The sequence below is a fragment of the Pelodiscus sinensis genome, chromosome 6, assembly GCF_049634645.1.
Source record: "Pelodiscus sinensis isolate JC-2024 chromosome 6, ASM4963464v1, whole genome shotgun sequence".
Lineage (NCBI taxonomy): Eukaryota > Metazoa > Chordata > Testudines > Trionychidae > Pelodiscus > Pelodiscus sinensis.
In genome coordinates this window covers 125,973,926-126,000,849 of record NC_134716.1, presented here as the reverse complement: position 1 = coordinate 126,000,849, position 26,924 = coordinate 125,973,926, and the positions used below count along the sequence as shown (strand labels likewise).

The window sequence follows — 26,924 nt, the reverse complement described above, 5'->3', positions numbered from 1 at the left end:
TTCATTCCCTCTACAGCATCTGTCACAGGCAGACAGGACACTGGGCTAGATGGACCTTTGGTCTGACCCTGTCTGGACGTTCTCATAGCTCAGGCTATAAAGCAGGGGTGGGCAATAATTTTTGCAGGGGTAGGGGGACATTCTCTGACTGCTAGAGCAGCCTGTTGGCAGCAGGGGACGGGCTTGGGGGCCGGTGGTAAGGGACCTCCCCTAGTCCGGCAAATTCTTTCGTTTGGGACCCAAACTGTCTAGACGCCAGACCGCCTAGGGCTGGGGCCACCAGTGGAGAAGGCTGGGGCCATGGTGTGGCAGTCCAGATTTCCCCGGCCGCCAGGGAGTGACGGGGTCATGGCGTGGCAGCCTGGCTTCCCCACCCTGCTGGGGAGGGATGGGGTCTTGGCCCAGCAGCCTGCCGCCCCCCACCGGCTGTTGGGAATGGATGGGGCCGGGGCTGCAGCACGGCAGCCCTGACTCTCCATTTGGCCAGGAAGGAGCAGGCAGAGGGTGGGCGGGGTTAGCTCCAGAGGCGGGGCCTCAGGTGGAAGGGGCGGGGCCGGGGCTTGCCTTCCCCACTGGGCTTCCACCTGCCGCCCATGTCTATATTATATGCCTCTGAGATGTGGCGAGGCAGCCCCGCACTGAACCCGCAGGGCCCAGCCAGGGCTACCTGGCTGCAGAGGCCCCTCCCTCGTAGCCCCACTGAGCATGCCCGGGCTGTAGCTCCACTATAAAAGCCTGGGGAAGGACTCAGCCAGCGGTGGCAGCCGGAGGAGAAGGGGACAGAGAAGGGAGCTCCTGCACAGCGGCCACCAGAGACTCCAGATGAGGCCGGTAGGGACACGGAGGCGAGCTGGTGCATCCCAGAGGCTGCCTGCTGAGAAGACGCCGGCCCAGGGGGAGCAGCAAGCTGGACGAGCACGTGGGAAGGAACCCCAGGGAACCAGGTAGGAAATGGGCCAGGGCAGACGCGGGAACCGCCTCTCCCGCCCCGAGAACCTTGGTGCATTTTGGCCAGATTGCCCTCCCAAGGGAGTGACCCGCCATCTGGTCGCTCGCAGGGCCCTGGGCCGGGACCCGGTGGAGAAGGGTGGGCCCGGTTCCCCCTGCCTGGGGTGCATCCCCGCTACAACCCTGAACTGTGTTTTGGACTCAGGCCGGAGGGCCTAGCCTTAAGAGGTCCTGCGGGAGGGCCAGGCAGGAGTAGCCTGCCACAGCCTCTCACACATGTAATGTTGTAAGTCGTAGTTCTTGCATCACCTGCACGCTCCAGTTAGATCAGACCCCCCATTTTAATGGATCATATACATACATAGTGAAGGACAGCCCTTATCCACTGCCCGCAACCCCCCAAAGTGTCCCTCCCTCTTGAGGAAGTACATAAGTGTGGGTGAAAACCTGATGAGGCTGTATAACTTCTGACAGCTACTCCTGCGTTGCACAACGTGGGAGGCATGTGCGTGTGTACATTTATAATTGGATCCGTCTAGGTAGCTGCCGTGCGTGTACAGACACAGATACGCACACACACAAAGTAAATAGGAAAACAATATGCATCCAGCTCGCAAACTTACTAACTACTCTTATTCAAACAAATGTTATGAAAGGGTACTGTCTCACGGAGGGATGCAGCATTCTAACCTGACTGGCTTAAACAGACTCTCGTTGGCTTCGTGTCCGGACACAGTCTGGTTTATCACTTGACGGCAGCTGGCTTGGTCGTGCAGCATTATGCTGGGAAACTGCGGCTATGAAATACCAAAAAAGGCTATTTCCTATTGAAATTATACCAGTAAAATGAGCGGCGGGAGTGGACTTTTCTCAGGCAAATGGATGTGGCAGGGAGTTTTTCAGTTCAAAGCTCAGTAGACCAGCATTTTTCTTCAGGCAGTGCACAATCAATCTGTGGAACTCCTTGCCAGAGGATGTTGTGAAGACCAGGACTGTAGCAGCATTCGAAAAAGAACTAGATACATTCATGAAGGTTAGGTTCATCAGTGGCTATTAGCCAGGATGGGCAGGAATGGTGTCTCTAGCCTCTGTTTGTCAGAGGCTGGAAATGGATGACAGGAGAAGGATCACTTGATGATTCCCTGTTCTGTTCACTCCCTCTGAGGTACTTGGCATTGGCCACTGTTGGGAAGACAAGATGCTGGGCTAGATGGACCTTTGGTCTGACCCAGTATGGCCGTTCTTATGTTCTTATTTGCATGTGAATTTGGTGCTGAACTATCCCTAGAAATACACTCTACTGGCTGCCCTGTAGATGGAGAGTGAATGCCTACAAATGAATAACACGCTTCTCTTGCTGGTTGGACAAAATGTCCCAGTGCTGCAAGCAAGGCTAGGATGCCAGTCGTTCCAGATCTACCATCATGCAGAGCTCTCAGTTTTAAGATGTGTTATTTTGTGGATCCCAAATAGCTGGTAGATGAGCCCAATACCAGAAATTATGGGATACCTGCTAAGTTACAACGTTCATTCACTGGGGCTGCACAGCCTAGACTATGAAAACAAATAAATCTGGGGCGTCAGATTCCCAGTTATGCCAGAATTAAGCCAAGGTCTCCTGACCCACAGTCCAGTGCTGTAAGCACGAGAACCATCATGCTTCATCAACAAAATACATTCTTAAAAAGAGGAGGTGGGCTATTAGACAACAAAACATCCCTTTGGGCTTAGAAAACCTTTATCTTTAAGGATGTCCTTATAATTGTCTCATCAAGGAGAGAACAGAAGAAGCGAGACCTGCTGCTAATCTATCATCCCCTTATTTGTCTACCAGCCAGACTTTAAAAAGGGTCTTATTAATGAGTTAGGGTAATCCAGCAGCTCGAAAATGATCAATGCTAACACATGTTAGGCACATCTCTGGTGACCATCCCCAGGGTGGACTGGATACAGATGCTGGAAATGGTGCAGCTTTTCTATGTCACTTCTGCCTTGTCTGCACTACATGGAAGATCAATGCTGCCACGGTTGATCTTCCGGGGTTTGATTTAGCGGGTCTAGCAAAGACATGCTAAATTGAACTCAGAGGGTACCCCGCCTCCCCCCGTTGGCACCAGTACTCCTGCTCCTTACGAGGAGTAAGGGAAGCTGATGGGAGCGTTAGTTCCCATAGGCATCCCGCTGTGTGGTTGGAAATTTAAGATACGTCGACTCCAACAAATGGGAGACGCGTCTCTTAGGTCGACTTTCCGCTCTAGTGTGGACCAGGCCATAATGTTTACAACGATTGGGAATCCAATTTTTAAAAAATCATCATACCCCCAGACGGGCCATAATAACTCAAAGTGCTATAGTCTAATTGTACCCAAATTTAGCAGAAACCTTCTAAATGCAATTGATAATACAACTGTGCGCTCAAAGGAGTCCTGCTTTGGACAGTATGGGAAATACTTCGCCTCAGGTGATATATCTTCTGCATTTTCCCATTTCTGCCTTCATTTAAAGCACAAATCTAACCACAAGACCATCTGAGTCTGCTTGAACCACGTCCTGCATGAACAAATTGGTCATTATTTGTAGAATGGAAGGATTGGCAGACCCGCCAACAGGGGAGCAAAAGGGGCAGTTGCTCTGGGGTCCAGTGATTCAAAGGGCCCTGTGGCTCCCAGCCCCCACTGCTGCTACTGTGGGCCCTTTAAATTGCTGGCGGGAGTTGGGGGCACAGCGGTGGCGATGAACTCTGGGTGGTGCGGAGGGCTGGCTGCCCCCAGCCCCTCACCTTCCACCTTCTGCACTTTTTCTGTCTGCTAATTTTATGAAGTTTTGTAGATAATAAAACCCCTCGCTATGAAATGATCCCAGTATTTGAAATGTGCTGGCAGGCTTCACGAGCAGCAACCAATCATTCCACTGACCCATGATCACTCGTTACCCAAGGATAACACTGTTCTGACACATGTATCGTCTGTGGAAACTATATAAGGGTATGTCTACACTAGCCCCCTAGTTCGAACTAGGGAGGCTAATGAGGGCGACCAAAATTGCTAATGAAGCGCGGGATTTAAATATCCTGCGCTTGATTAGCATATTCCTGGCCGGTCGCCATTTTGGAAACTGACTAGCCTGAAGTAACAGCCCGTTTCTACACGTGGCAGAGAAGTGGGATTCCCAGATAAACCCCTTAGTTCGAATTAACTGGTACTCCTCATTAGCCTTCCTCATTCGAGCTAGGGGGCTAGTGTAGACGTACCCTAACACATTTCTCCCAGATACTGTCAGACTACCTGGGAGAAATGTGGCATTGGCCACTGTCAGAAGAGAGGATATTGGACTAGATAGGCCTTTGTTCTGACCCTGTATGTTCTTATGTTCTTACAGAGCAGCAAACAGAAGTGATAACATAACTGTGAACCGGAGACATTTGCAGAGACGATTCTACTGGACTTCTAATGTGGTCCTGTCGATTATGCTGGACGGGGTTGTGTAAATGTAGCAGAAGCCAGACTTCTGGAGGAACAGAGGCTAGATAGATATCATGGCTTAACTAATACTCAGGGCTAGTATGTGTACTGAACTGTCAGATCCTTCAGCGGTGCATGGCATAACTTGGCAAACAAGCTCTCTCTTAAGAAAGACTGTGGGAAGCACCAATCTCTTTCATAAAAGATAAGGCTCTTTCCAGGTATTACCTGACGCCACACCTGGAGAAGAGCTCTGTGGGAATCGAAAGTTTGTCTCTCTCACCAACAGAAGTTTGTCCAATAAACGATATGCCTCACCCACCTTGTCTCGCCACATCTGACGGAACAAATGTCCGAAAGGCAGCCTTCAGCCACAGATCTCCACAAAGTAACTGCTGCAAAGCACATGACTGAAGAGGAAGCTGCTGTCCCAGATATTTTAAGACTCAAGGAATGGCAAATCCTTTCAACACTGCACCCGGGACAAGCCCAGGCAAGACAGCCACATGTGAACATTGCAGCATGCACTGGGGGCTCCACCTGAAACTGCAGAAAGTTTGTGCATGAAATGGCACCCGGGAAACCAAGCAGTTTGTAGGCAGCAGGCTGAGAAGGGGGAGACAGACCTGCAGGAGACTATCAAAGGTGTAATCTCAAGAAAATAATCAAACAAAAGAAGCAGCTGACAGCACAAGCGATACCTCCTGATTGTCAAAGACTCAGCAATCCGACAGCAACTGTCCAAGCCAGAGATGGTGACGTCCAATGTTTGACAAAATAGGAGCTGGCACCTGCCCTACTTTCTCTCTTGAACGTGGACGGATGGTCAGAGACAGACCCCAGAAAAGCAGCACGTAGTCTTGACTTGAGAAAAATGTGTCATTGGTCCAGCTACCAGCATTTGATGAGCCAACATTAGCTACTATTGACCTTACGATGCTTCTGCAGATCATGAACACTGGTACTGGCATGTGCCCAAATGCGGGGAACCATCAGACCAGCTAGTGAACATTATCCTTAGATGAAAATCATACGATCGTAGAACACTGGAACTGGAAAGGACCTTGACAAATATCGAGTCCAGTCCCCTGCCCTCCCGGCAGGACCAAGCACCATCTAGACCATCCCTGGTCAATGTCTGTCTAACCTGCTCTTAAATATCTCCAGTGATGGAGATTCCACAACCTCCCTGGGCAATTTATTCCTGTGTTTAACCACCCTGACAGTTAGGAAGTTTTTCCTAACGTCCAACCTAAACCACCTTTGCTGCAATTTAAGCCCATTGCTTCTTGTCCTATCCTCAGAAGTCAAGGAGAATACTTTTTCTCCCTCTTCCTTGTAACACCCCTTTAGGTACTATCATGTCCCGCCTCAGTCTTCTCTTTTCCAAACTAAACAAGCCCAGTTCTTTCAATCCTCCCCCATAGCTCATGTTTTCTAGACCTTTCATAATTTTTGTTGCTTTTCTCTGGACCCTCTTCAATTTCTCCATCTTTCTTGAAATGTGGTGCCCTGAACTGGACACCATACTCCAACTGAGGTCTAATCACAGCAGAGTAGAGCAGAAAAATTACTTCTTGTGTCTTGCTCACAACGCTTCTGATAATGACAACACTCTGCTGTTTTTGGTGGCACTTTATGCAAATGAAGGATCCGTGAAATCTGGTCAGAGAGCCCATGGGGGTGGGGTGGAGGGAATTGTCCAAATGCAAAGTTTGGAACCCCCTTGTGCTAACACCATCACCAAAGCAACACTTGAAGACGATCTCACATTCAAAGAATAAATCAAATGTGACAGACTTTCTCCTCAGTGACCAGACTATGAGGTGTGAAGAGAGATCGTCCCATGGTCGTGAGGTTCTCCACGTGGTTGAGTTTCAGGACGTTGCACAAGCTACGTAAGCAGTGTGTGGCCACCGGTTTGCAATACCGGAATTCGAGGCAGATCGTGAGGGAGCAGATTCATGTACGTTTTTTCATGCTGCTCCTTCACAGCAAACACTCAGGCTATGTCTACACTCGTGGCTTCTTGCGCCAGAAATATGGAAATGAGGCTAAGCGTGGAATATTGCCGAGCCTCATTTGCATACCTAATGAGCCACCATTTTTGCAGAAGAGGCTCTTGCGCCCGAAAAAACCTTTTGTGCAATGCCATTCTTCCTGAAAAGTAATCGGTGTAATGGCATTGAGCGAGAGGTTTTTTTCTTGCTCAAGAAGGGGCAGTGTAGACTGCTCCTTCTGGCGCAAGAGCCGCTTCTGCAAAAATGGCAGCTCATTAGGTATGCAAATGAGGCTCGGCGACATTCCACGCTTAGCCTCATTTCCAGATTTCTGGTGCAAGAAGCCACGAGTATAGACATAGCCTCGGAGTAACCAGGTTGATAATGCGGATCTTGGATTAAGATGTTGCCTCTACATGCCCAAGATATCGCTCTTTTCATTGGGTGGATGAATTCTATGTCAGGATTGGTGATTGGCCAAAAGAAGATATGAACTCCCATGCACAAAGTGGCTCTGAAGCTGGGAACAGACACTCTCCGTGTCTTCTGGACCATGCTGCACCTCCCCCACAACCAGCCCTCAGAGCTGCCTGGAGTGCACTGTGCAGGGCTCTGGCAGGGATTTAAAGGGCCCGAGGCTCCGGCCTCCAGGATCTCTGGGCCCTTTTGAATTACCAGGCCTTAGAGCAGTTGCCCCTTTTGCCCCCTGGTTGTTGGTCCTAATATTATGCTGCGAAATGCTGATGCTGCCAATGGATGTGACTTCACTTCGGTGTTCGGTGGCATGGGGAAAAAGAGACGACTGAAGACAACTGCTGAGTCCTGGGAGCTCGGGGAGGATTTGAAATGCCTTGGGAGGAGTGCTGCATTTCAGACAGCCGTGCCAGTATCTGTATGGTACTGTGGTAAGAAGCAAGAGCCTCTGGATAACATGCCCTATAAGTTGTTTGCTAGGAAGAATAAAACAAGTGAGACACCAACATTGAACTCCTGCCGGCAGCACCTGAAATGGGCAAATTGTCAGTCGTGGAATCATAGACCACTAGAACTGGACCTCGAGAGGCCATCAAGTCCAGATCCCTGCCCTCATGGCAGGGCCAAGCACCATCTAGATCATCCTTGAAAAATCTCTATTTAACCTGCTCTTAAATATCTCCAAAGATGGAGATTCCACAACCTCCCTGGGCAATTTATTCCAGTGTTTCACCACCCCGACAGTTAGGATTTTTTTCTAATGTCCAACCTAAACCTCCCTTGTGGGAGTTTAAGCCCATTGCTTCTTGTTCTATCCTCACAGGCCAAGGGGAACAAGTTTTCTCCCTCTTCTTCGTGACACCCTTTTAGATACCTGAAAACGGCTCTCATGTCCCCTCTAAATCTTCTCTTTCTAAACTAAACAAGTCCAATTCTTTCAGCCTTCCTTTAATCATTCTCGTTGCTCTTCTCTGGTTCTTCTCCAATTTCTGCCCATCGTTCTTGAAATGTGGTGCCCAGAACTGAACACAATATTCCAACTGAGGCCTAATCAGTGCAGTGTAGAGCGGAAGAATGACTTCTCGTGTCTTGCTCACAACACTCCTGTTAATGCATCCCAGAATCATGTTTGGTTTTTTTTGCAACAGAATCACACTGTTGACTCATACTTAGCTTGTGGTCCACTATAACCCCTAGATCCCTTTCTGCCGTACTCCTTCCTAGACAGTCGCTTCCCATTCTGTATGCGTGAAACTGATTGTTCCTTCCTAAGTGGAGCACTTTGCATTTCTCCTTATTAAACTTCATCCTGTTTTCCTGAGACCATTTCTCCAATTTGTCCAGATCATTTGAATGATGACCCTATCCTCCAAAGCCATTGCAACCCCTCCCGGCTTGGTATCATCTGCAAACTTAATAAGCGTACTCTCTATGCTGATATCTAAATCGCTGATGAAAATATCGAACAGAACCGGTCCCAAAACAGACCCCTGCGGAACCCCACTTGTTATACCTTTCCAGCAGGATTGTGAACCATTAATAACTACTCTCTGGGAATGTATCAGAGGGCTAGCCGTGTTAGTCTGGATTTGCAAAAGCGACAAGGATTCCTGTAGCACCTTATGACTAACAGATGTATTGGAGCATAAGCTTTCGTGGGTCTTTGCATCTGACGAAGTGGGTCTTTGCCCATGAAAGCTTATGATCCAATACATCTGTTAGTCTATAAGGTGCCACAGGACTCCTTGTTGCTCTCTGGGAATGGTTATGCAGCCAGTTATGCACCCAGCTTATAGTATCCCCATCTAAATTGTATTTACCTAGTTTATTGATAAGAATATCATGCGAGACCATATCAAATGCATTACTAAAGTCTAGGTATACCACGTCCACCACTTCTCCCTTATCCACAAGACTCGTTATCCTACCAAAGAGCTATCAGATTAGTTTGACATGATTTGTTCTTTACAAATCCATGCTGGCTGTTCCCTGTCACCTTACCACCTTCCAAGTGTTTGCAGATGATTTCCTTAATTATTTGCTGTATTATTTTTCCTGGCACAGAAGTTAAACTTGATTGGTCTGTAGTTTCCTGGGTTGTTTTTATTTCCCTTTTTATAGATGGACACTAGATTTGCCCTTTTCCATTCTTCTGGAATCTCTCCTGTCTTCCATGATTTTCCAAAGATGATAGCAAAAGGCTCAGATACCTCCTCTATCAGCTCCTTGAGTATTCAAGGACGCATTTCATCTGGCCCCGGTGACTTGGTAGCAATGACATTTTTTTAGGTAATAGGACAGCCCTTAATTCCCAAAATGGGTCCTGGCTGGTCTACACTAAACGGCCAGGTCTACGCTAAAAGGGAATGTCAAATTGAGATACGCAACTCCAATTACATTGATTACATAGCTGGAGTTGACATACCTTGTTTCAAGTTTCCCCACTGTCCCCCCCAGCGGGATGCTGATGGGAGTTTCTCTTACTCCTTACAGAAGCAGGAGTATCGGTGCGGACGAGGATGCCCTCTGATTTCTGTTTCACATGTTTTAACTAGACTTGCTAAATCAAACTCCAGAAGATCAATTGTGGCCGCCCATATGCTCTGCAGAGCATAGGATCTGGGATCATGTAACATATTGTCTCTTGTCAGTTGCCACGTACTTGCAATAAAACCTCACAAGACTAGAGACAGCAAAGAAGATCTGAAAACCTAACTGATTCTGCAATAACAGGGAATGGTGACAGGCCAGCTCCTGTTTGATGGATGCTGTTTGATTAATTAGGAAAACAGGGCATTTGTTTTAAATGCTTGGGATAACTGTCTGAATCCCTGAAGAGCGCCTTTGCAGTCAGGTAGTGTTGAAATTCTCTGTACAGTGTCTGTGGTAATTTCCACATGTGTCTGTGGGGAATTCTTGGCATCCCTTTCTCACACTTCACAATAAGAGCCATACTCATTAAATGTCTCCCCATTGTCATTCCAAGTAAAACCCTAGAAAGAGACAGATTTTCTTCTCGGAGGTCCTTCTGTGATCCTCAGTGTTCTCAGTAGATTTTTCCCTTTCTTCTTTTTCATCCACCACCCTGCTCGCGAATCTCCACATTGTCATCACATCCTTTCTACCCTTGGTTAAGGTGCATAAAAGCTTACAGGACAGGTGGAATTCCAGAGAAGTATCACTGGAATAGTTTGGTTTGGAGTTAATGCGTGATAGTCGTGCATGTATAGGCAACAAAACTTGGCTATGAGTTTCACCTGGGCAGGGCAATTTGGAACAGAATTAACAGCCCTTGATGATTAGGTTACTTCACAATTGTTTGGATGAATTCCCAAGAGCAATCTCATAAATCCTCTGGCGTTTAAAACTAATCAGAAGTAGATCAGGATCTATATTTAAAGAGGTGACATTACAAGCATATCACATGCCCAGACCAGAGCAGAAGTAGGATGAAAGGTTGCCTTTATAATAAAATACAGGACTAAAGTGCTACATAATCCTGTTTTTTGTTTCAGCTACACCAGACTAACACGGCTACATCTCTATCACTATTCTTTATAATAAGAATGTGATAACACCTTGAATTAATTGAACTGATTCATTTTCCCTTGAAAATGTTTAACATCCCATGGTAAGTCCAGTCTTTGACATTGCAACCACGACCGTTGAAAAGTCTTTGTTTTTGTTTTTGGAAACTTTGTAATGACTTTAAAAACTATTTTATCTAATAAAACTCAGAAGTTCTAATGATCCAGTCTGTACTTTTTCTAAAGAACATGCATCCAGAGGAGAGTGAGGAAGCTAGTAGGGGTGACTGGCAAATTAAATTATGTATCCAACACGTTTTGTGACTACCTTTCTCACAGTCATCACCTTACAGCCTTCCTTGCACCAAGGCCTATGTGTGAACCGGTTAGAATTCCAGTCCATTTAACAAAGGCACCTGCTCCTTCCCAGCGGTGTGTGAGACTTAAGGATGAGGTATGGATTCCATGTTTGGATGATGTATGTTCCTGCATGGAGAATTAAAGGAGGGATTTGCCAGTGTTCCTGTAGCACAGTGGCCCCCGACCTTTTGGGGCTGCTGGGCGCCTGGGGCGGGGCCGCTCACGTGCCGGACATCCAGGGGTAGGGCTGCTGATGCGTCACGCATCCGGGGCTGGCACCATACATGTGCTGCGGGCCCGGGGCAGGGGCTGCTCAGGCGCCCTGCGCCCGGGGCCACCATCACACATGTGCTGCACACCCAGGGCAGGGGCCGCCCATGCGCCACGTGCCTGGGGACAGACCTACACATGTGCTGCGTGCCAGGGGCGGGGCCAGCACAGATGATTTGGCAGGTGCACATAAATGCCCCGGCGGGCCCCATGGCGCCCGTGGGCACCGCATTGGGGACCACTGCTGTAGCATATCCCCCTGTTGGAAATGGCAGGGGGAACAAAAACTGACACTCAGCAAAACAAATGTTGGAGCTTCTAAGTGCTTCCACATGACACCACAGCTGGGCAGATGAGCTCTGTGGAAGTGGACTGATGGGACTGACAGAAGCTGATTGACAAATTAATGTCAAAGGGAGACCAGCATGCACCTCAGGAAAGACCAGACTTGATGAAACACTCCTGCTGGAAATATACAAATTGTATGATTGTCATGGGACACGCCCGCCCGACATGGGGGAGCAACCCCGGCAAGCCCTGGGTGATGGGACGTGCCCGCCCGACACGGGGGAGCAACCCCGGCAAGCCCTGCTTAGCCGGCGGCTTCAGGAAAGCCGGCGGTGTCCCGGCTGTTCAGCCACTGCCCAGCGGGCGCCGGCTGATGACGTCAGGCCCAGCGTCCACAAGAGGCGGCCGAGACGCCAGGGTGGTTGCCGCGGCAACGTGGGACCGGGCCGACGCCGGGGGCGGGGCTTCTGGAGCGCGGCCAGGGTCGCCGACCTGGCGCGATTATAAGAAGGCGCCGGCACCGGAACGGGGGGGGAGGGGGAGCGGAAGGAGTAAGGAGCGGCAGGCGCCCGCTCGCCAGGAACCCCAAGCTCGCAGTAAGGGACGCGACACCACACGGTGGATGGGGGGGACCACGTCGAGAGGGGCGAGGAAGGAAGTGGCCCAGGGCGGAGCCCGGAGTTGGCTGGTGCGCTGGCAAGTTACGGTCTTGAACCCCGTCAGCCGGACCCGATCTCGTGGGATCCGAGTCCTTAGGGCCCTGGGCTGGGGCCTGTGAGAGGGGGTGGGCCCGGGCCCCCCTTCCCCACCCTTCCTCCAGAAGGGCTGAAATAGGTAAAAGGGAGCATTCCGGGAGGAAAACCCCGGAGGCGTGGTTACGCTGATACGGACGACGCGCCGAGAGCATCACAATGATCAAGAGAACACAAACGTTTCCCTAGCTATCGCCACGGATCACCTGGCAATTGATCAGCCTGTCTGACACAATGCTCCATTTCACTTCCTGTCCTAAATTGCTGGGCTTTGCTGCGTTGCACCTCAGCGGTGGCTTCCTATCAATGCTTGGTGTAATGTTCCGTAGTCTGTGCCATTAGTAAAGCATATCAGAGTCCGTGGAACGCAAACACTACTAGTTAGTGGGGCTGATAATAAGTGGAGGGTTGGGGTAGGTTTTGAAACACAAACTTGTCTTGAATGAGACAACAGCGCCAGCAAAGTCACAAACTTCAGATAATTAATCCCCAGAGCCTGGCTCAGTACTATCAGTGTGTGGAAAGGAGATAGGAGACAGGATTCTGTATTACTAGCAGGTGATATTACTAGTCGCTGACTGGGCAAAGTCATTTTGCCTAGATCACACTTATAGGAAAGTTCAGGAAATGAAATATATGTCACAGAATTTGTTATTAATGTGCTTGCAAAAGGGAAGTCAAAGAACAGTTTTAAATTGGTAGGAGTTCAACTTCAAACATTATTCATTTTATTGAATAATTGCCATACATAGTACATTGGAATCAGAAACTTGTTAAGCTTCCATTACTCTTTCAGTAACTAAATTGAGTTATTTTGTAATCTGTAACAGTACAAATTTTCTTTTCACTAAAATGACAGTTGAATAGGTGCCTCGATTTTAATTTTGTTACCAAATATTTTTTATGAGCTCTAATCGTAATAGTCTTGACTTTTTCCTGATGAAGACAAAAAATCATTACGTAAACCTTTTACCCAGCGTATTCTGGTGTGAAAAGAAGTGCCTTCAGCTAATTTAAGTGGCAGGATTATTTATGCAAAATTTGTAATCTGTAGGTAAGTGTGTAGTATGGTTTTGTTTTGCACAAACAAATCCATAAACAAACAAACTCTTCAAACCATATAATAGACCAGCAGTTCTCAAAATTTTTGGGCTCTGGAGCGTTTACATGCGTAAAAATGTATGCGGAGCCCCAGCGGTCCACTGATTGTATGTGTTGTACCTATTCATGTTTCCAGTTTGTCAACCTCGCGGAGCCCCTGGAGATGTCTTGCGGAGCGGAGCACAGTTTGAGAAACACTGCAATAGACCATTCATTATTTTCATGGCATGATCCCTATTTTACAGATGGCAAACAGAAATGGAGGCACAGAGATGAAGTGACTTGCCCAAGGTCACATGGGTAGTGTGTGGCAGAGCAGGGACTCGCATTCAAATCTTCAAAGTCACAGAGTTTTTGCCCCACCCACTCGCTCATCCCTCCTTTCAGTGTGTGCAGGGTGTTTCTAACACCTCTCAGCCCAGAATCTAAGCCCCACATAGAGCATAGGAACAGCCACAATGGGGAGTGGGGTGGTGGTGGAGATCAGCAGTTCTTCTAGCCCAGCATCCTGCCTTCTGACAGTGCCAGGTGAGGGACAAGCAGCCCTCGGGGCTCGGGCTACAGAGCTAAAAATAGCAGTGTTCCTACTTGGGCTGGAGTCTGGGGTCTGAAACTCAGTGTGGGAAGAGGGTCCCAGAGTCTGGCTCCAGCTGAGCACGAACGTCTAGACATCCCGCAACTTCAGCCTGAGCCCTGAGAACCTGAGAGCTGAGGCGGGGCAGCCGTGGGTGGCTCCGTGCAGTGTAGACGTACCCAGAGATTCTCCTTGTTCCCAGGCTGAGTGCCAAGGCAAGGCCAGATTCTTGCCCTCTGCCCCCCGCCCCGAGGTTCTCAGCCCTGATCTAACTAGTGGACAGAGGGGGCCTGCAATTGTCTCAGATCCTTGCAAAGCTTCTCCGTGCTGGGGGTGCTTTGAGATTCCAGCTGTCTCTCCCCTTGGATCCAACACCCCTCACTGCATCAGTGTGAACGTTTCTCTGGCCTTCCAGCGGCGCCGATCAACATATGCTCTGCGTCTTGAGTAAGGGAGTGGTCAGACCCTCCAGACCCCCAGTGGCATAGCGAGAGAGGACCGGGGGGGGGGTGGGAGGGCAGCTGCCCCTGGACTCCATACTAGAGGAGCACCAATTTAGTCCCCTGCCCCCCATCATCCCTTGTCTCGTCTGCTCCTCCTCCGCCTGCCGGCACCAGCGGAAGCCTCCTCCCCGCCTCCCCGCCCCCAGCCCGACCCTCCTCCATCTCTGTGGGTGTGTTAGTGCGTGCAGGGGCCCGGCCCTAAACTGGAGGGGGCAGAGGAAGACGTGGTACAAGCTCCCCCCCTCCTCCCAGGGTCGGGCTCAGCCACGTGCCAGGTTCAGGGCCCCGCCACGTGGTGCAGGTGGCAGCACCGGGGGCGCAAATTTGTCCCTTGCCCCTGGGTGCATAACACCCTGGCTGCGCCTCTGCAGCCCCCCTCAGAGAGCGAGGGAGCCTGGGTTTCAAACACTCCAAACCAACTGCCTGCCGAAAGGAATTTCAGACAAAGTCTTTTAATCAAGTGGGGAGAAGGGAGGCAAGGGAGAAGGGTTTCCGTGGCTGGGAGTGGAGCTGAGAGCAGATATTTAATGTATCCCACCCCCCCAGGGAGCAGCAGTTAATCATTTACGTGCTGGTTGAACAAGGAATACGGGTGCCCCTTTCTGGGGTTTTCTGTACGGGGAATAGATGGATACTCCCAGTGACTCACCCATGCAGCGTGTTTCCAGCTTCAATAACATCTCGGAGCCAAAGCAACTCTGGGCACATTTTTATTCTTACACCTAGGCGTGGGTGAAGGTAGGGCTGGCAGAGGTAAGTCCCCAGCCCCGCCCCCACTGTCCAGGCCCCCCCCCCGTGAGAGCCAAGCCACTGCCCCTTCCCCCCAGCACAATGGGAGGTTGGGCAGAGCACAGCCCCAACCCCCCCATCACCAGGGGGACGGAGGAGGGCACGTGGCCCCAACCACCCCAGCCCTGGAGCATGGGAAGGGCAGGCTCTCGGAGGCAGCAATACCCCGCCCCCAGTATGCCTACAGCAGGTATTCTGGGGGCGGAGTCTGGGCGGGGCCAGGCAGGCGGTTTGAGAAGGCAAAGCCTTCCCTTGCCTAGCGTACCTACCGCCCCTACCGGCATGTGTAGCACAACGTTACTATGACTGCAGAGCTCTCGCCGCTTCTCTGCTTCAGCCCTCGGCTCCTCTCCTGCTTTCAGCCATTCCAGTTTGGCCTGGGAGCATATCCTGTTTCATAGGCTAAGCAGGGCCAGTCGCTCTTGGTTAGTGTTGGCCTGGGAAGCCTACAAATCAAATCCGAATTATTCCAGTGCAGAAAGAGGTGCGCCGGGTAAGCTCAGAGTGTTCTTCCTTTAGGGTCAGTGCTCAGTCCATGCCCCAGTGTGGCTCTAAGCAGAGCTGTGCTAATTAAGACGCCCTATGGGACAGGCAATGCCCAGGCTACAGCAAAAAGATCATGGGAGTTTCGTAATAGGCATGTTCCCGGGAGCGGAGAGAATAAAAGCGTAGGAGGAGTCTTCATTTTTTTTTTCATTTTGTGAATTTTCAGCAGACAGACCGTGAAATTCACCTGTCCCTCCAGGCAATCAGAGTGGCTTTAGGCAAAGGTATTTGCAGCACACATGGTTTATGTCACATGCTGGGTGGATACCAAAGAAGAAAGAAAATATCTTACCAGGTCACTGCCTAAGCAATACGTTTGCAGTGATTTATATTGACTGTCCATATGCATGGAGCAGCTCAGAAGGTACATGGGGCCATTGCTGATTCTGGACCAACAGTCCACAGTGTTTTATTCCTTCCTCTTTGATTTGATTTTTAGGCCTGTGAAAAGGGGCTATCCAGAAACACTGGCCAAAAATCAAAGGCGATCGCCCTAGAGATGCTTTATAAAAGGATAATAATACCTGGCTCTTGAATAATGCTTTAGTGCTGCAGTGATGAGTGTACGTTACAAAGAGGGTACTCTTTTCTTTTTACGGATGGGGAAACTGAGGCACGGGGAAGGGTGAAAAGGCTTCCCGAAGGTCGGCCAGCAGGCAGTGTTGTCAACTCTCACAATTTTATTGTGACTCTCTTAAGTATGGTATCTTTTGATAAAGCTCTAACTACTGGCATCAAGACATTGCTGGAGAATCTCGGCTTTTAAAATGTGCAGAGGAATGTTTGAAAATGTGAAACAAGTACACCATAAAGATGTTCCCCTGTATTTCAAGTCATGACTTTTAAGTCTACCTCTTGCATCTTGGGAGCCTGACTCATGATTTTTGAAGGCTTAGGGCTGGCAATATATTGAACGTATCAGATATGACAGATGTTTATAAAATTATGACTGGTGTGGAGAAAGTGAAGAGAGAAGTGTTATGTACCCCATGGCATAACACAAGTATTAGGGGTCACCTAAGGAAATGAATAGGCAGCAGGTTTAAAACACACAAAAGGTACTACTTCTTCACACAACGCACAGTCAACCTGTGGAACTCCTTGCCAGTGGATGTTGTGAAGACCAAGACTATAAGAATGTTCAATAAAGAGCTAAATAAATTCATGGAGGTTAGGTCTGTCAATGGCCATTAGCCAGGATGGGTAGGGATGGCATCCTTAGCCCCTGTTTGTCAGAGGCTGGGAGTGGATGACAGGGGAGGGATCACTTGATGGTTCCCTGTTCTGTTCATTCCCTCTGGGGGCACCCAACATTGGCCCCTGTGGGCAGACAGGACACTGGGCTAGCTGGCCCTTTGCTCTGACCCAGTCTGGCCGTTCCTATGTTTATGACAGGACGGCTGGGGACCTGTTCTGGGCACCACCACCCATTATGCAAACCTGGCGCCCAAGTCTGTGAAGAGGGTAGGAGGCAGCAAATTCTGAACACTGCTGACAGGGTTTGGGCCGGGCTTCCATTTCTAGTGCTTAGGGCATCGATTGTACCTAGGGAGAGGCCTGTCCCAAGGGGTTGCAGGGCCTGGGGCAACTGCACCACCGCAGGCCCCAGCCCCACTCCACCCCTGCCCTTTGCCCCACCCCAAGCAATGTGGCCAGGGGGAGAACAGGGGACCTGGTACAGCGGCAGCACAAGTTCCCCCTGCCCCCCATTTACTACGCGGGCAGCAGGAGGCAGGGCGGCCTGTCCACTTCCTCCACCCTGGCCTGGGGCCCTTTTCTGACCTGCTGTGCCCCACTTCTCTGCAGGGGCGGGAAGCAGAGCGCCCGAGGGCTGGGTGCGCCACGTCCCACCGCCATGGGGAAACCAAGCGCGGCACGTCTGGGCTGCCTGTGCGAGGAGTGCAGGGGGAACGACCCCCCGCTGCTGCCGTGCCAGGCCCCTGGGTCCCTCCCATAGGATGATCGGGGCAGCCGGCGTGGGGCCCCCAAAAGTGCACTGCCTGGGGAAGCAGCCCCGGTGCATCCTATGGAAGGGACGGCTCTGCCCAAGGACCCCAACGATGCATTCGGGCCCCATTTGCGCCACGCTGAGCAAACAAATAACCAAGACCACCCCCTCCCCGACGCCAGAGGGCTCACTGGCGTGTCAGGACAGGCCTCACTGTTGCCACCTCTCCCCCCCCCCCCGAAAATGACGGTCAAAGGGGCTGAAGCCTGCACGATGGCTGCCATTTCCTATTGGCCTCTCTGCAGGTGGAAGGGAGTGGGCCCCAAAATCAAGATGGCTGCCAGCTCCCACTGATTGTCATGCAACTGAAGCCAGGCACCATGGGTGAGGGAGGGCTCGCCAGGACACTGTTAGACGGGGGCTGTGTCTAGACTGGCAAGTTTTTCCGCAAAAGCAAATGCTTTTGCGGAAAAACTTGCCAGCTGTCTACACTGGCCGCTTGAATTTCTGCAAGAACACTGACTTCCTACTGTCTGAAATCAGTGCTTCTTGCGGAAATACTATGCTGCTCCCATTCGGGCAAAAGTCCCTTTGCGCAAAGCTTTTGTGCAAAAGGGCCAGTGTAGACAGCTCAGACTTGTTTTGCGCAATAAAGCCCTGATCGTGAAAATGGTGATCGGGGCTTTTTTGCGGAAAAGCGTCCGTGCCAATCTAGACGCCCTGTTCCGAAAATGCTTTTAACGGAAAACTTTTCCGTTAAAAGCATTTGCGGAAAGTCATGCCAGTCTAGACGTAGCCCGTGAGGGAGGGAGGGCTAGCCAGGACACTGTTAGACCAGGTGTTCAAGGGAGCCACTGAGGAGCTGGTGATGGGGGCCAGGTGGTAATCAGAGAGCTCCCTTCTCAACAGGTTAAACATCCTGCTATTAGCCAACTCTGGGGAGGAGAGAGGGCAGGTAGCTTGAAAAGGAAAATACAACCCAGCTGGCCATAGGGCCCATGGACTAAAGTGGGGGAGACCAGAGCAGAGCAGAGCAGAACAACTTGGGTGGATCCTGGCTAGAGCCAGGGTGCACCTGGGATCTCTTAACTGAGAGGAAGCTGCAGCTGTGAATCTAGAGACCTGGCCAGAAGGAGACTTGGGACCAGCCCTCCAGAGAAATCCAAAGCCAAGTAGATCTCCCAGAGTTCTCTGGCTCTTATGTGACTGGCGGGGAACCAGGAACTGGACGGTCTGGATTGAGGGTGATATTGGAAATCCCCAGAAGGAAGCATTTGGGCTGATGTGTCGATTGTATTTCCTAGAGACTTAATACACTGAGCCCTCAGAAGAGGGATTTGGCTGCTACTACCGTGCTATTGGGAGACCCAGGTGGGAATAGATGGCAGGGTGCCTGTGAGAACATACTGTACTTGGTGGTGCTGTGCTTTGGCATGGAACTCTGCCCTAGGGCCCTTCCGACTTGTCTTCCCCCATGATGTGGACTGCAGATCCCATGATCCACTGTGGTGTCTCCCTGCAGCTGAGCTGCTGCTTTCTGAAACTCCCAGGAAAGCGTTTCCAACAGCCCAGGGCATTTCTGTGCTCAGCAAATATTTTTCCCCCCCAAAGAGCATTCTAGAGCTGGGTTGGCTGCACAAGGAACCAGAGTAATTATCTTCTGTGTTGCTCCAGGCTGCAAATGTTCTCTCTCATGCTAGCTACTGCAGGTGAGCCAGCATGTGTCAGAGGGATCAAATTAAGGGCTAAAGGACTCGGCTAATTAAGGACTAAATTCAGGCTCCTCCAGCCAGAGAGGGGTGTGTCGGGAGCAGGGGCACTGCTACAGGAAGGTGTTAAATCTATGTGAGATGGTGGCAGGTAAGGGACCAGCAGGGGTGCTAGTGAGACCATATTCAATAGCAGCCCTTAGGACTGTCTTTAGAAAGCTGGCAGTGCTTTCTGTTTTGATCCCCTGTAATCTTGGGACGTCTAGACACATGGGGAGCAGCATGCTTCCATGAGAAGGGAACTGGTTCTGTTGATGAACTGGTGTGTGACCTCTTATCATGTCACTTCCCTTCTCTGTGCCTCAGTTTCCCCTCCCCTGGTGTCTCTTGCGTATTTAGCCTGTAAGCTCTTCCAGACAGAGAATGAATATTGAACTAGAGAGTAATGGGGCCTTGATCTGGGTCCAGACTCTAAATGCTACTATAGTACAAAGGATGATAATCTGATTCAAACAATGTAACCAACTGCCCATTGTTAAGTTCTCTCGGCATCTTTGACTTCTAGTGTAACTCTTTTGAACTGAGTAGTGCCTGGTGCTACATAGGCAGCCCCTGTAGGAATGATGACCAAGGTTTTGTGACCCTTTTCAATCTGCACAGGTACTTCCCAACAATGTCATTGTGGAAAGCATCCGGTAGAGAGGAGTCCAAGAGCTTGCGTCTCGACTGGAGTGTGCTTGTGTTGTGGATTTGTGAAGGCTTTAGATACTTAATCACAGCCTGCCTGGTGCCTACAGCCCTTCTGGGATATGAGTAGTCCAAGGTACGGAAGTGTGGGTCAGCACAATGAATTGATTTCACTTTTATGACGACAGTGTTATTGTGACAGTGATTCTGCCATATTAGGTACAATGCTGCCACCTCGTGGAGCTGAAAAGGAATGAAATCAGAACCTAAAGAGCAGTCCTGTGGCACCTTAGAGACAAATTTATAAGGTCATGAGCTTGTGTGGGTAAAACCCACCTCATCTGATGAAGTGGGTTTTACCTATGAAAGCTCATGGCCTAATAAATGTGTGTCTCTAAGGGGCCACCGGATTGCTTGTTGCTTTTAAAGTTCCAGACTCACATGGCTCCCCCTCTGCAAATCAGAACATGAATGAATCCATCATTTTGGTGCTGTAGAAATGAACGTATAAAAAGCACAGGATGGCCACATGCCTACTTAACACCTCTTCTCAGATGAAGCTGTATATTAATAGCAATAACTGAAAACAGAAAAGTCTGTGTCTAGACTGGCCATTTTTCCGGAAAATCAGCCGCTTTTCTGGAAAAACTTGCCAGCTGTCTACACTGGCCGTTTGAATTTCCACAAAAGCACTGACGATCTCATGTAAGATTGTCAGTGCTTTTGTGGAAATACTTTGTTGCTCCCATTCGGGCAAAAGTCTTTTTCCGAAAAACTTTTGCGCAAAAGGGCCAGTGTAGACAGCTCGGATTTGTTTTTCACAAAAAAGCTCCGATCGCGAAAATGGCGATCGGGGCTTTTTTGCGGAAAAGCGCGTCTAGATTGGCATGGACGTTTTTCCGCAAAAAGTGCTTTTGCGGAAAAGCGTCCTGCCAATCTAGACGTGCTTTTCCGAAAATGCTTTTAACAGAAAACTTTTCCGTTAAAAGCATTTCCTGAAAATCATGCCGGTGTAGACATAGCCAAGCAGGCAAGATGAGCTTATCACATCTATGCTATTTCACTCGACCGGCACAGGATTGTTCCAAACTCTTTCCCTAACCCAGTTTTAAATGACTTGACCAATGTCCTGTTCCCAGGGAAGCAGGACTTTACAAGAATGCAATAGGTGTCGCTCTCACAAAGTTTTTTTTCCCTGGGTCTATAACAAAATTAAATGATTACGTTGTTGGAAATAGCTAAGACTGTTACAAAAGCGAGGGTAGAAACCTAACCTGTCTTTAAAAAAATAAATGAACCTCTTCCGCAATGTAAATAACACGCCAGTATCCCCTCAAAGGGCCTTTTGTCTGATAGCCCCAGAACGCTTTACAAGTAGCAGTTGGCTCTCCTAATGGACAGGGTTCCCATTTTACAGATGGCCTCCGTGGGCAAATCTGGGCCGCCAAGTGGGTTGATCTGGCCCACAGAGGCCCTGCTGCTCCCCTGCACCCAACCCAATCAGAGCTTGGGGGTAGGGGAGCACACAAAGCTTCCTCCACCCTGCCCCCGCCCTGCAAGGAGCACATGGCAGTTAGAAAAGTGTCGTGTGCTCCTAGCAGGGTCGAGGAAACTACGGGCGCTTCCCCCGCCCCCGAGCTCTGATTGGCCTGGGGTCGGGGGAGCATGCAAAGTCTCTTCCTGCTCTGCTGGGGGCATGGGTGCTTAGTGGGAAGGAGGGGATTACAGGGGGCGGGGACAAACATGGTCTGTGGGTGGGGAAGTCCGGCAGCATCCTGGCCCCGCCCCTTCCATTTTAGGCCCCACCCCTTCCAGGGCTTGAAGTGGCCCCTTGCCAAATATTATTGCCCAACCCTGATCTAGAGTGACCACACAGCCTGTGTCGACTGGGACGCTCCCTTTTTGAAGTCCTCTCCTGGCCATCCCGACTGCTGTGCTAGAGCAAAGTGCGAAGCGGAGGGGGCGAGCAGAGATGCCATCCCCTGCAGGGGGGAGGCAGTGCAGGGGTGGGGTGGGGGAGGCAGTGGTCCATCATGTGAGGGCGCTATAGGGCACTAGGGACTGGCCAACAGCCTGCTGAGGGGGCCCCGGTAGGTTCCAAGCACTAGGCAACAGCCTTGCTGGGGAGCCAGCGCAAGGTCGCAGTAACCCCACATTGCAGTAACCCCACAACCCACAACAGCACTGAGGGGCAGGGGGCCCTCAGGTGAGGGGTGGGGGGGGGTTGTCCTGTTTTTTTCCTTAGAGAACACAGTCACCGGACCTTCATCCCTAAGGAAGAACCCAAGAGCTCCTAGTTCTGCATAAAACACGCCCCCTGAGGCAGCGGTTTTCAAACTGTGGTTCGACACCCTAACATGGGTCCTGACCCCATCTTAAAGGGTCACTGGGGCTGGTGTTAGGCTTGAGGGGGCCCTAGGCCATAGAGGGGCTTGGGCTTTGGAAAATACGCAAATAAGGTGAAGCGGTGAATATTGCCGTGCCTCATTTGCATGCTTAATGAGCTGCCAATTTTGCACAAGGGGCTTTTGCGCAAAAAGGAGCCATCTGCACGGCTCCTTTTTGTGCAAAACCCCCCCTCTTGCGCAAGAGCCGTTCTTCCTGAAAAAAAGCAGCAGGATGTCTACCCTGCAGGCTTCTTGCGCAAGAACTGTTTTGCGCAAGAGTTCTTGCGCAAGAGCGTGTCCGCACTGCCATGTGCTTTTGCGCAAGAGCGTCCATGGCGGTGTGACTGCTCTCTTGCACAGGAAAGCTCTGAGAGCCATTTTAGCCACAGGGGGTTCTTGCACAAGAAACCCCTATTGCCCGTCCACGCTGCCTTTTTGCACAAGAGCTCTTGCTCAAGAGGGCTTATTTCTCATGGGCTATGTCTAGACTGCAGGCTTCTTTCGAAAGAGGCACTTTCGAAAGCATCTTTCGAAAGAGCCTCTTTCGAAAGATCGCGTCTAGACTGCAGGCGGATCTTTCGAAAGAGAAATCCGCTTTTTCGAAAGAGAGCACCCAGCGAGTCTGGATGCTCTCTTTCGAAGACGGCCTCTTTACATTGAAGAACGCCTTCTTTCGAAAGAGGAGCTTTCGAAAGAAGGCGTTCTTCCTCGTGAAATGAGGTTTTCCGCCATCGAAAGAAAAGCCGCGTTCTTTCGAAATAATTTCGAAAGAACGCGGCTTGAGTCTGGACGCAGGGGAAGTTTTTTCGGGAAAAGGCTACTTTTCCCGAAAAACCCCCTGAGTGTGGACACAGCCATGGGGAGAGGACTAACTCTTGTGCAAGAAGCCCTCTGTTCCGATGCCTTACTGTAAATTTACTTGCGCAAGAATGTGCGTGAAGTGTAGACTCTCTGCAAGTTTTTGCGCAGGAACAGCCGCCTGCAGTGTAGACCTAGCCTTGGTGTTTTGCTTGTTACGTCCGTTTTCCCTTTCATATTTATATACCTACTGCCTCTTTTTGTTCCTTTTCCTCCCCTCCCCCTCCCTTCTCCCCTATTTAATTTTGGTTCTGGACATCCAATACTCCGGTCATCTGAAGAAGTGGGCCGTGCCCACAAAATCTCATGATCCCATCTACATGTTTTGTCAGTCTTTAAAGTGCTACCAGACCATTTGTTGTTTTCGTAAGTTTATCCTGTACAGACTCACTCAGCTACCCCTCTGAAGCTTATCAATACAGTAGCATTTTGCAGAGCATTAGTGCGTTAAATAAAATGCTAGGACCAAAACAATGTGGGGTTATGCCAAAGCGTATCCCTAACTTGCCTCTGAAATGTCTGACTTCACTTTACTTGTATTTTGCCAAGCTTGGCTTGACTATTGTCAAGTCTGTTTGTAAGGAATAGATGTTTGGGCCTCCTTAGGCTACGTCTAGACTGCAAGCCTCCTTTGAAAGAGGCTTTTTCGAAAAATACTTTTGAAAAAGCCTCTTTCGAAAAAGACCGTCTAGACGACAACCAGTACTTTCGAGAAAGCAAGCCGCGTTTTCGAAAGAGAGCACCCAGGCAGTCTGGATGCTCTCTTCCGAAAAAGCACAGTTTGCATTCCACAGTGCCTTTTTTCGAAAGAGAATTTTCGAAAAAAGGCATTCTTCCTCATAAAACGAGGTTTGCCGCGGTCGAAAAAACTGCCGCGTTCTTTCGATTTACTTTCGAAAGAACGTGGCAGCAATCTAGACGCAGGGGAACATTTTTCCAAAAAAGGCCACGTTTTTTGAAAAAACCCTGTAGTCTAGAACACCCTTATGTTTCTATATAGCATAAGCAAGCACCATCTCTAAAGCCTGCAACACAAGTTATTCAATTAAACTTTTTACAGCTAACTGGTGCTGCCTTACTGAGGGGTGTGGATTCCAATGTGACTAGCTAAGTCAGACTCCTGCCTGGGTCATGTTCAGACACAGCCTAGTTAATCTCTTGGCAATGGGTCTCTAAATACCCAATACATGTGCAAGCAAGGAGCCAGCCTTGTGCTAGGAAAGTGCTGGCCAGAAGCTCAGGAGCAACTTTCTCTGGTTTGAAAATCCAGCTCCTGGTGTCATTTAAAGGGAATCAAGGATTTTTCCTGGACAAACAGCCAAACGCACGTGGCAGCACTTGAGGATTTGCAAGACTGGCATTGCGATTGGCTGGCGTCTTGCTTGCACATGCATTGGGCATTTAGCGACCCAGGTAAACAGCAGTGACAGTATCTTAAAATTTCTTCCAGGTCCTGTCCCATTGCAACCCAGCTCCCTCCCAGCTTTTTAAATAGCTCCCTGCTGGCTTTTGCAGCAGCTCTTCCCGGAGCTGCGCACCAGGGTGCACCCACTTGCTTTCACCTCTGCATGTAAATACACTCAAGGGGCTGCCTGGGAGATGGAGCCTGAATGCCTGCAGATACCTCACGTTCTTCCCTGGAGCGATATGAGCTAAGTGGCGTGATGCCGGGAGTTTGTCTGGGATCTGCTATCCTGCACTCCCAGCTGTTAATGGAAGGACGTGCTTTCGGGTTTGGTGTGCAGCCGAATAGAGCCCAGATAGCTGATTGGACGTGCGCGGTCAGTAGCTCCCAGAACCGACATTCGTGGAGTGGTCGTGCTGCTGCCTCCATCTATGAAAATGAATATGCCAGCAGGAAGATTGTTGAATCATCCAGCTCTCCCAAGTTATAGTGCCTTAACCATGAGACCCACCCAGGAAATTTGCCCCCCCTCTTCTGCAGACAAATGACTGGTGGAGAGGAGGCTTTCGGATAACAAAATATTAAGCTGACCATGGAGGCACCCTCTCTGCACTAGCACTGAGAACTGACTCATCTCTCATAGAAAGGGTGGCTCCCTCGTGATAAGATCAAGAGCCGTTGCAGAATGAAAGCTCCCCAGGACTCTACAGAGCCGTGGAGCTGGGGTCAGACAACGTGTTGTCTCTTGTCGATTGCAATAAAACGTTGTGAGATTAGATAGAGCAAAGGAGGTTGGAAAACACGGCTGAGCCTGCAAGTGCTGGGATTGGTGGTGACAGGGCCGCTCGAATCTGACTAATGCTGTGTGATTACGAGGGAAGCCCAACATTTCAGTGCTTGGATCACTGTGTCAATCCTGAAGAGTGTGCTGCAGCCGGGTATGCCAGGTGCTGGGACCTTTCAACAGGCATGATTGCGTCTGTCTGCAAGGAACTGTTGGCACCGTTCTCCCCCGTGAGAGGAGGAGCAGTTCTCAGTAAATTCCTTCCCTCACCTAGAAAGAGACAAATTGGCTCCCCTAAGGTCCTTCTGAGATCCCCTCTGTTAGAACGTAAGAACGGCCAGACTGGGTCAGACCAAAGGTCCAGCTAGCCCAGTATCCTGTCCACTGACAGTGGCCAGTGCCAGATGCTCCAGACGGAGGCAACACAACAGGGAATCCTCACGTGATCCCTCTCCTGTCATCCATTTCCAGACAAACAGAGGCCAGGGACACCATTCCTACCCATCCTGGCTAATAGCCATTGGTGGACCTAACCTCCATGAATTTAACTAGCTCTTTTTTGAGCCCTGTTAAAGTTCTAGCCTTCACCACATCCTCTGGCAAGGAGTTCCACAGGTTGATTGTGCACTACATGAAGAAAACCTTCCTTTTGTTTGTTTTAAACCTGCTGCCTATTAATTTTTCATTGGGTGACCCCCCCAGTCCTTATATTATGGGAACACATAAATAACTTTTCCTTATTTATATTTTCCTACACCAGTTAGGATTTTATAGACCTCTATCATATCCCCCCCTAGTCTCCTCTTTTCTAAGCTGAAAAGTGCCCATCTTTTTAATCTCTCTAGCTATGGGTCCCGTTCCAAACCCCTAGTCATTTTTGTTGCTCTTCTCTGAACCATTTCCAACGCCAAGAGATCTTTTTGGAGATGAGGCGACCGCATCCGTACACAGTAATCAAGGTGTGGGTGCACCATGGTTTTATATAGTGGCAATAAGCTATTCTGAGCAGCTTTCTCTATTTCTCCTCTTTCAGGCACCATTCTGCTTTCTAATCCCCACTTTGCCATCATCACCCTTCCTCCCAGTCTGGCCTGGATGTGGTTCTCTTCTGGCTGTATCCATGCTGCACTATAACTGCCTAGGGTGTGGCCATGACCAATAGGAGGTAAGAAATCCAACTATGAGATTTGACTTTAACCGGAGAGGGCGGGGGGCTGCAGAGAGCGTCTTCCTCCTGTGTCCAGCACATGCCGGATCTGGCACACATGGCCTCCTAGGAATGGTAATAGGTTCCCCTCCTCCTTCCTCCAGGTTGCCATGCGAGATACCGTCCTTCTCCGAATCACACCGAGGGATCAGGAGCAGATGCGGAGTGAATGTGCCCAGACACCTGGGCCTCAGGCTGCCCTGCTTTGTGGGTCAGCGATGCCAGGCCAGTTCTTTCGAAAAAGCCTCTTTCAAAAGAGGCTTGCAGTCTGGATGTAACCTTTGAGACAGGACAAAGGCAGGTTGCTACCTCCTTGGGGCAGGGACAAGGGTAAAACCAAGCAGGT

General features: G+C 50.0%; 1 protein-coding gene and 1 long non-coding RNA gene across 6 annotated transcripts in view; one reads left to right on the top strand and one right to left on the bottom strand.

Annotated features, from left to right (window-relative positions):
• Positions 1 to 26,924, bottom strand: part of TPGS2 (tubulin polyglutamylase complex subunit 2) — a 97,267-nt gene that overhangs the window by 12,457 nt on the left and 57,886 nt on the right. The gene's annotated exons all lie outside the window — the stretch shown is intronic.
• On the top strand, positions 685 to 26,902 carry LOC142830000 (uncharacterized). Of its 5 annotated transcripts, none has more exons than XR_012905004.1 (3): positions 685 to 944; positions 26,405 to 26,536; positions 26,683 to 26,902. It is a non-coding gene; the product is annotated as an uncharacterized LOC142830000 (long non-coding RNA). The 5 variants fall into 5 exon arrangements; XR_012905007.1 differs by lacking the exon at positions 685 to 944 and adding an exon at positions 11,806 to 11,924; XR_012905005.1 differs by lacking the exon at positions 685 to 944 and adding an exon at positions 19,936 to 20,073.